This window comes from Leptopilina boulardi, unplaced genomic scaffold (assembly GCF_019393585.1).
Source record: "Leptopilina boulardi isolate dan_hultmark-lab unplaced genomic scaffold, ZJU_Lbou_2.1 LbouV2_403, whole genome shotgun sequence".
In the NCBI taxonomy this organism is placed as follows: Eukaryota; Metazoa; Arthropoda; class Insecta; order Hymenoptera; family Figitidae; genus Leptopilina; species Leptopilina boulardi.
The window spans coordinates 475,110-485,910 of NW_026137978.1; positions in this window are offsets into that span (position 1 = coordinate 475,110).

The window sequence follows — 10,801 nt, forward strand, 5'->3', positions numbered from 1 at the left end:
GTATTTCAGACGAAGTATACTTGCAGAATGCTGGTCACCGCAATTCGCCTTTTTTCTTAAGGCGCCACTTCAATGGCTCATATCCCTAAAAGTTTTTGTTAAAAAAAATTTTTTTTTCTTTTAAATTACAGCTTTTAACATGTACTTTTAACTAATAAATAGTATTCTTTAAAAAGATTCATTGTTCTTTTGGAAAATATTCTTGTAAAAAGCATTATTTCTTGAGTTACAACTGGTGTTCCCCCCTTAAACCTTATTTTAACTTAAATTGATCTGTTCACTTTATTATGTTTAAGAGTAAGTTTTCAAAAATTGATATATCTATATTTTATTATTTCGAGAAATTTAAACAAATGACATTTATCACATTACGACTGAACTTTATTTTAACGAAGAAAAATTGTAATAAATTAATTATGTACATTCTTTTTTGGATTTAAGATGTTTTGAAAATTGAATTTATCGATTTTTGAAAACTTGCTAATAAATTGATATAAATTGGATAATAAATTTTAAACTTAATATGTTGACATTTTGATTGTTAGGACAAACATATATATATATATAATTATAAGTTAGTTATTTGCGATCCTATATTTATACCATATTTAAAAATGAAAATTATTTCAATAATCTTATTAAATTTGCAGAATTGGTGGTTATTTTGCAAAAAATGGACATATTATTTTAATTATTTTAATTTTCATTACTCTAAATAATTATTTATGCTTAAATTTAAAAATTACATTCACTTAACATATACATTCATTGTTACAAAAAAATGTTTTTTAAAAGTATAATTTTTGGATTTCTTAGTTCAATAAATATAGACATGTAATATTTAGTGTAAGAAGAAGTGAAACCTGCCCTGAGATAAAGTTTCCAATTAAAATATTTTGATAAGTTTAAGGTGAAATAGAAAAAATTAAAAAAAATTAGAACCTCTTTCTGACAGAATCGATATTTTTCGGGTGTCTCGATCTCAGTTTAAAAAAATCTTATACGTAAAAATTATTTCATTTTTGTAATAAAAAACTCAAAATCGAAGAAGAAAGCGGCCTTTTAAACTTCCGCGGGTATAATTTAAAAAAGTAGAAAAGTGTAAATAGAAAAAACGTTTTATAGTGTATCTACTTCTTAAAAATAAATTATATTTGTTTTAACTTACATTTAAGACCATGTATTTTGTATGCAGTCCTTCAGTTTGTATCTTCGGACTAAAGGATTTTTAAAGATAGTAAGTTTTCTTTAAGATTTTTTTACAATGTGAGTGACTGTCACGAAACTTGTCACGATGAACCTTTGCTTTAAACATAAATTCTGGGTGAACGAAATCTCTTTAGGGAAGAAAAATTTGTTTGGTTGGTCTTCATACACAGAAGAGGGTAAATCTGGGCGGGTACTAAAATTTTTCGGTCCAATCTCATATTCCCACCGTATAGATTTTTTTTTTCATTTATTTTTAAATTATTTATTTCTTTATCTAAAAAAGTAAAAATTAAACTTAAAAAATATATTTTTAAAGACATTTTAATTAATTTAATGTTATGTTATTGTTGTGATTTCACATGTAAATATTCTCCGCAGGTTTTCTCTCAAAATATTTGATGGATTGAGCTAAAATTTTGTAAAAATCCAAAAAATAGAATTAAACAAGTTGTAAATTCAGATGTTCATTACATGAACATTTTGCTTCCTTTTTACGATCAACAAAAAAATTTGCTTCCTCGTGGAGAAAGCATTAACATTGAAATAAACATACAAAAATAATATAATAATATTAACATTAGAGTACCTATACATTTGAGTAAAATTTAAAGAATTAATGAAAGTTAAAAAATCAAAAATTCATATTTTAACCGAAATTTCTAAATATTAATGAAAAATAATATATAATTTATAATTATTTACAATTATATCGATTCGTTTTAATGCAAGGAACACAATTATTTTATATTTAAACTTGAATTTAAATAAATATAAAATTTTTCAGCTAAAATGTGTATTTTCTATTTTTTAACTTTCATTAATTTATTAAATTTACTTCAAATGTAAATTTTATATATATACCAATCGATTCGTTTTCATGTAAGGAATACAATTATTTCATCTATAAACTTAAATTTAAATAATCACAAAATTTTATAGCCAAAATGTGAATTTTTGATTTTTTAACTTCCATTAATACTTTAAATTTAAATTAAAACTATACTAATTATATATACTGATCGATTTGTCTTGACGTAAGGAATACGATTTTATTATATATAATCTTAAATTTTTCTATTAAAAAATTTTTTCGATTAAAAAAAAATTTTTGGAAAAAAGACGATAAAATTTTTTTTTTGGGTTTTTTTTTAAAATCCTTTGGTTAGATTTGAGATATTAATATGATAAATGAGCCTACCGAATTTTATCTAAATCCATTAAAACCTGTTAAAGTTATCTTCTAAACAAAAAAGGGATCCATACACACACAATACACACACATATATACATCCTCACAATTGATCAGGATCTCATATAACATGTTTCTATATAGAGAAAAATTTGTTTCCGACACTTTGAAAATTTTTACAAACGAAAGGACTAAAAAGCTTCCTACACGAGGAAGCAAAATTGCTGTTATCTGCCAAGTATTAATATGTTTTAAAAAAAATTATTTTAAAGTTATTCCATATTTGAGAAAAATATAATATGGCTGCAAGACAGTTGTGGTCATTTCTCCTAATTTTACTATCTACATAAATACATTTACACGTTCACAATTTTTATTGTTGTATGTACATAATTTCTTTATTACATGAAAGATTACCTATATACTTTTATCAAAAAATCCGAGTAATTTTTTTATTGATAGTTTGAGGGGCTCAAATAATGTGCACATTAACTGATGAATGCACACGTTATATTTTTGTCGTTATATATTTTTTAAAAACGAAAATATGGTATTTATAAAAACATTCCTTCATTAAATTGTTCAATGTTAAATAAATTAAAAATTATCATTTTTTAAAAATAGTAATGTGGCTATTTATATTAATAAAAAAATTACCAGTGTTATTAAAGATTTATTAAATGCATAATACTTTTCTTTTCAAAAATTTTTCAATTAACATTTGTATAATTTGAGAAATTTTTTTGGCTACTCGTGGTAATAAAATAGTAACATTTTAATTATTCAATTAAGTCAGTAGTAGGTAATCTATTTAAATGTTTTTAAAGAAAACAGAGAGTTGCAAAGATATTACAAAAAATGATATGCGGTTCATATGTTTACCTAGGTTTGAAAACTTTGTACCCGTTTTTTTTTTTATTTTTAAATAGTACTATTTTTTAAATAAAATTTTTTTGTTTCTATATTGAAACGTTGAAAGCTTTACATTTAATGCTGTAAAATATTCGTTTATATGCGCATCGAATGTTGCTTTCATTAGATGATACATTTTTCCAGAAAAAAAATTTATATATTTTATAATTTATTAATGGAGAAGGTACTCTTACTCTTCAAAAGATTAGAAGTATTTAGTTACAAGTATTTACAATTTTTTAAAGAAATACCCTTATTCTCAGAAGAGCGGATGTCAAGTTTCTTTAAATTGTTAACATGTGTTTACTATAAAAGACTTGCATGCATCAGAAAATAGTATTTGAGAAGTCTGGAAAATATAATTTTGGTAGAAATAAGGCACGTTGCACACTATCCGATTTGTGTCGGACGACAAAAAGTCGGACGATTTTTTGTCGGACGAACGAGCTTTACACACTGTCCGATTTTTGTCGTACGACATTTGATCATCCTACGAAAACTTCAGGTATCCGAAGGAATTCTTTAAGGTATGATTTCAGTCGCACGTTAGCCAGAGTACTGTGTGCAGCAAAGTATTATTATAATTTGATATTTGCTTTTAAAAAATGAATATTAAAAATATAGTTGTCACAGCTTGTCTGCTACGTCGTAAAAATCGGAAACTACCTGAATCTATGAGCCTAATGATATTTTAATTATGGAGTTAACAAACAGAGAGTATTTTACCTCTATGGTTTAGAAAAAAAAAATTTTAATTATATATTGTTTAAAAAATTACTTTGTTTACACAAATTGTTATAAACAAATAAGAAAATTCAAATTTTTCTAATAGAGTCACGTAGAATTGGAAAAACTACCTGATTATATAAACATCGGACGAAAAATTGTCGGATAGTGTGCAAGCATCTATTGCTTTTCATAAGAGACTGCTTTGACGACATCATCCGACAGTCGGACGTTGTAGTCGATTCTTCCGGCAGCACAACGACATTTTGTCGGTCCGATTTTAAATCGGAAAGTGTGCAAAGCCCTATTTACTTCTTCAGTCCACTGAAAATTTTTTGTCGTCCGATTTTTTGCCGTCCGACACAAATCGGATAGTGTGCCAAATCTTTAAGCCTAAGTGGAAAAATACGAAAAACATAAAATAAGGATAAAATAGTTCAGACAAGTGTCAATTTTCTGAATAGGGGACCTTGAATTTGTCCCATGCGTTGATAATCGGAATACATTGTATGTGATGTTCCTGTGAGTAGTAACTGTTATCTAAGACTCTATATTTTCTGTTGGCTTGAATGAAGTCGGTCCTCGGGTACACTGATGGCCTTATCAACGTGAGGTTATATTTTTAATGACTTCTACGCAAATACAATTTTTTACGTTTAAAAAGTTTTTTAATTATTAATATTATTTCATAATCTCCATTTAACAAAGATTCTAACGATACCAAAGACAGAAAAATGTTGATTTCTTTTATTATTTATATTTTGTTTATTAAATAAAATGCTGCACTATAAGATTAAATCAGGAAAAATTTAATAATAAAGTACTGAAAACAGAGCCTTTGAATCGTTTAGCAGTGATTTAGTGATTAAATTTTAATTATTTTATAAGTACAATATTTCACTAATTTAAATTTAGATTGTAAGTACTTTAATTAATAATTCATTTTAAATGATATTCTTTTATACAGTACTTCAAAAATACATTTTTTACTACAAAATTTTTGTGTTTAAAACTGCAATTTTTTTTATTAAAAAGACATACCGTGGGTGGCCCATTTTTTGTCCAGCTAAGACCCAATTTCCGTCCACTTCAATTTTGAAGACAACAGTTATAAAAAAATTATTTTCTTTTATTTGTTTATTTCAACTAATAAGTCCGTTGCATGCCAAAAAGAATAAAATATTGTTGAAAAATAATTTAAATTATTATACGAGATATTTGTAAAAAATGGACCGAAACTGGGTCCTAGACGGAAACTGGGCCACCCACGGTATCTCTCGCATTGATATTGGTAAATGATCATCGTGTATATTTATTACATTTTTGCAAACTATAAAAAATATAATTATTGTCCATGTAGTACGTATTATTAAAATGTCCGCCTCACGGCGAATAATAATATTATTGTTATTATTAACCTTACCGGTTAATACAACTGTAGTATTACAGTAATATGTAAATTGCAAAAAAATTCAAAAACCAGTTAAAAATATTTGACTAATTATTATCTTTTTCTATTTTATCATAAAGAACTTAAGGTCATGTGACTGTTAGGTCTGTGTGATGTTAATTTGTCCGTAACTTTCCTCGTAAAATTCAACACTCCTAACATCAAATTTTCTATAACTATTTCCAAGTGTTTTATAATAATTATTTAACAATATATTAACATTTTCATACATGACAACCATTCCTTATCATATTTGGAACTCCTTAAAATTTTAACTCAATCCATTCAGTATTTTACGAGAAAAGTCACGGACAAATTAACATTATAGACCTAACAGTCACTTGACTTATGTGCTACTTGGGTGCAGTTGTATCGTTAAAATTGTTATTTAACAAATATTAAAAAAAATATTATTAGTTGTAAATTTTTCGAATAAAATAATGTTGCTTTTTTACTCCAAGAAGAAATTGAGAAAGTTAGTCCACAGCTCTGAAGATTACCAGTGTTCTTGAGCATTTATCTATATGAAGTTGCTAGTATCATTGGATTTGAAATCTAAATTTTTTTTATTGACAGTAAAAAATTATATTTTAACAATTTTATTCTTTGCAAAAATTTAAAAAAAATTAAAATCTGTAAATTAAGTATATATTCAGAATTGTGAGAAGAAGCATATAGAAAAATTTCAATCAAAAATACTAAAAGTTTTTAAAAAAGTTAATATTTAAAATAATTAAACTTGACATTGTTCAGAAGTAACAATTAATTTTTCATGATATTTCTCCAGAACCGAAGATCATAATCCTCTATAAATAAGTAATAAAAGTATTTTTAAATTATTTTATAATTTTTTTCATTATTAAAAAATTTCTTTTTTTGAAAAATTGAATTTTTTAAATTTTATTCGATTAATTGTTCAGAATTATAAAACCCTCACAGTAATGAATATTTTAGAATATCCTTCCCGTGTGAAAAGACAATCTGTCCCAGATTGGGTTTCCCAATGTTCAAAATGGGCCTTCCAAAAGAACGCACAAACTTTGCTTTTAAAATTCTAACGCTGATCCCAATCAATTACTAAGGTTGAAAAATACTAAATTTAGCCTATTTATAGCTAAATATTCTAATTGTTAAAATAATGCATATGAGGCATTCTACACTGAAAGAAAATATATAACAAAATTTCGTAAATACTTTTCAATTTAGGGAAAAAGTGTCAAAATGAATTTTAATTTGTAGCTTGTTTTAATTTGTTTTAATTTTGCAGAATAAATTATTAACCGATTATCAATGTTGTCGAATTTTTATTTAAACGAAAAGTAATTAGCCGGAAATTCAATTTAATCCAATCTCAATTTGTGCGAAACGTTGTTTTGTAGAATATTCATTTTGCAGAATAGTAATTAAAAAAATTAATTATTATGCAGAAAGAAGATTAAAAAGAATATTAATTTAACATAATATTTTTCTGTTCGAATATTAATTTTACAGGAAGTGGAAATGCCCGAAATTCATTATAACAGAAATAATTCGACGCGAAGTTTAAAATTGACCAATCAGAAATTATCATAAAAATTGGGATTGGTCAATTTTAAACTTCGCGCCAATTATTTCTGTCATAATGAATTTTGGCCATTTCCACTTTCTGTTAAATGAATATTCGAACAGAAGGATATTATGTTGAATTAATATTCTTTTTAATCTTCTTTCTGCATAACAATTAATTTTTTGAATTACTATTCTGCAAAATGAATGTTCTACAAAACAACGTTTCGCACAAATTGAAATTTGATCAAACTGAATTTCTGGCTAATTACTTTTCGTCTGAATAAAAATTCGGCAACATTGATAATCGGTTAATAATTTATTCTGTAAAATAAAATTTCTAACAAATAAATATTCTGCAAAATTAAGATTATTTTAAATTACTATTATGCAAAAATAATATTCTACAAAATAAAATTCGATTAAAACACAATTCTAAAAAATTAGCTTAGTGCATATTCATGCGTCTGAAATTATGTTAAGATTCGTAAATATTTACTAAAATTTGAAATACATTTTCTTAAAGACTGAAAAATATTTTCTACATTTTTTTTTGTATTAATATTTCCCATTTTTACACGTTTTCCCTAAATTAAAAAATATTAACGAAAATGTCTAATATAATTATTAAAATTTGTTACGTATTTTCTTTCAATGTATTTTAAAATTTTACTCCTAGTAAACTATTGACAGTATAAAATTAGTATAAAAAATTTAGTTTAAAGGTTAAACTTCTGAATATCTTAAAACAAGTTGTCTCCGATTTTGAAAAAATCTATGCCGAAAGAAAGCTTATTCTATTTTTTATTTCCGTAAAGTTTATAATAGATTTTAGAGGATTTTGAGAAATTAATTAAAATTCTCATATGTTTCAAAGGTTGAAACGTGTTGAAATTTGTATGATTTATATTCAAACGGTGGTACTAAAATTTTACAAATTTCAACCCCTGAAACGTATAATTTCAATTAATTTCTTAAAATCCTCTAAAATGTCTATTATAGACTTTAGGGAAATAAAAAGGAGACGTGTTCCTAGATAATTAAAAGTTTAACCTTCAAACTAAATTTTTTATACTAATTAAATATTTTTCAAAAAAAATTTTTGTACAATAATAAAGTACAGAAATTTCTCTTTCGAAACTACTCATTGCAAAAGTAATTTGAATTAATTAAATAGTAGAAATAATTATTTAAAATTTGTCTTATATTGTCAATTGTTTACTAGGGGTACAAGTTTAAAATAGAATACCCCACTCTCTTAATCTGAATCACTGACAAGGATACCACTTATTCAAACTAGTGAAAATACACTGGTGAATAAGTGAAAATACACTGATTCAGCAGTAAAAGTTCACTGAGTAACCAGTTATAAGTATAGCACTAATTTAAATAAGTTAAAATTTACTGGCGAATCAGTGAATTTCCACTAATTCAGAGTAAGAGAGCATATATATAATTTTCAACTAAACTAAATATACATTATTATTATCCCATTTATGCCCAAATATTGTGAGTGTTAGATAAGTGGAAATAATATTTATAAAAAATAAAAAATAGGTTATTAAGCTACAGTAATCGCATATTTTTCGATTTTGTCATATTTAATACAGACACCTTAAAATTGTAGCGAACTTATATAAAATAAATTCTCTAACACTCGGCAGCATTCAAACCAACGACCGGATCTACGGACTTATAACCTAAATCTTTAGCCAACTACGCTAACTAACGCATATAAGAATTTTAAAGTAAATATACAATAATTATATGACAGGTTAGATTAACAAAAATTGCAATTAATAAATAGTATACTTTTAATGTATATTAATCATTCAATTTAATTAAATAAATAATAATTTAGTTGAATAAATTATTTAGAAAATTTTAGTTACAAATTATTAAACTTTTAACCAAGTTTTTGTAATTTATTTATTTCATGAAATATAAGTTTCTGCGCTCTCTAAATCTGAATTAGCGACTATTCGCTTTGAATTAGTGACAATTAGCTTATTCTTAGCGCAGAGTATGCAGCTGGGAATAACTGAATAATCACTCATTGAAAATTCGCTGATTACTAGCGAATAATCGCTGATTACTAGCGAATAATCGCTAATTGCTAGCGAATAGTCGCTATTTTAATCAGCCCAGAGTATGTAGCTACGAATAAGCGAATAGTCGCTAATTCAAATTTCGAGAGTGGTAACCTAATTTTTTTGTAATATACTAATTTCTTAAAAAATATTGGCGTTTATCAATTTTTACTGATTTTTAACAGCAAATTCAATAAACTTCACTTTGGGAAATCCCAGTTAGGGCCAATATGGGTTGACCAAAGTTTGCCCAATCACATAACAGAAGAAAAAATTTATATACTTTTTACAATTGCAATCCTCTTGTTTGTTTATTAAGCATATTATTCATATATGTAAAATAGCCACGTGACAGTAAAATAACAAAGGAAGGTAAATTTAAATAAGAATGTTAATTTACTACACGGAAAGAAAATCCTTTACAATAAATGTTAAAAATGATATAAAAATTTAGTATATTCTTTGGCAAGTCATGAAAACTAAGGCTATTTATTAAAAATTAATATATTTTTAGCAAAAGCTTTGTAGAAACAATCTTAACAGAAATTAAAATTACTATTCTAAAATTCATAAGAAAGTTTTCTTATTTTTACTAAAACTATATGAAAAAGGGAAGGGAAATTAAAAAGCGCGCATTTCGTTTGCTAAAACTATACGGAAAATTGAAAATGACGTTAAAATAAAAGAAAAAAAATTTTCATTATTTGCTATACCTGTCGAAGGATTGGGTCATCGCTGTTAATTGTTCTCTATTGTAGCAGAGGATACTGGTATGGTTTATATATATACACTACTACACACGCACGCATGTTTTCTTTGATTTTCTTAACATATATCCCTACCTAACTCATCGAAAATACACATATACATAAACGCAGAATATTGCAACGCACACACTTATATTATATACATGTTTCACGAAGGTAGAAAATTTCCTTATATACTAAGAAGATAGATTTTAATGCACTTGCAAGAAACGCTTTATTTATTAGTTTGAATTATATGCGCTATTTTTTTTAATATTCATAAGAAAACAATAACTAACTTAAACTAACGTTTAAGAGGTCATTTTTTAAAGTAACAATGATCATGAATTTTTTATGATTTCTTATAAAACTCTTGATAATTAAAAAAAATTCAGTTTAATCTTAATATTGATTAAAGAAATACAATATATATTTTACATAAATTCGAAAAACAAATCATTTTTAAAAATATAACTGAAATAGAATGAATGGAAAATATAGTCAAATACAGGAGTAATCCTTATGACTTTTCGTTAGCAATCGGTCAAATTCGTTCAGACTCGCTCGGTTGCCTTCGGTCCCTCTTCCCCAACCTTCTTTTCTGAAATTTTCGTATCGGCTATACCAAAATATGAAAATATTGAAGCAATTAACGTAATCATTTTATAATGATATTTCTGGAATTCTTAATAAAAATTGTCATTTAAGTTTCTTATAGTAAAATCTTAATTTTTCAAATGACTTTACTAATTTTTATTTTCTGACTATATTATATAATATTATTTTTATTTCAGGCTTTCTTAAAAGTGATAATAATAATTAATGAAATCCGTTAGTTTCCATTACATGCTACCAACTATAGTAAAAATTGATTTCAAAATATTAAATATTATTACAATTTTTTTCCCGTGTACGTCGATTGTGAAGCAAATAG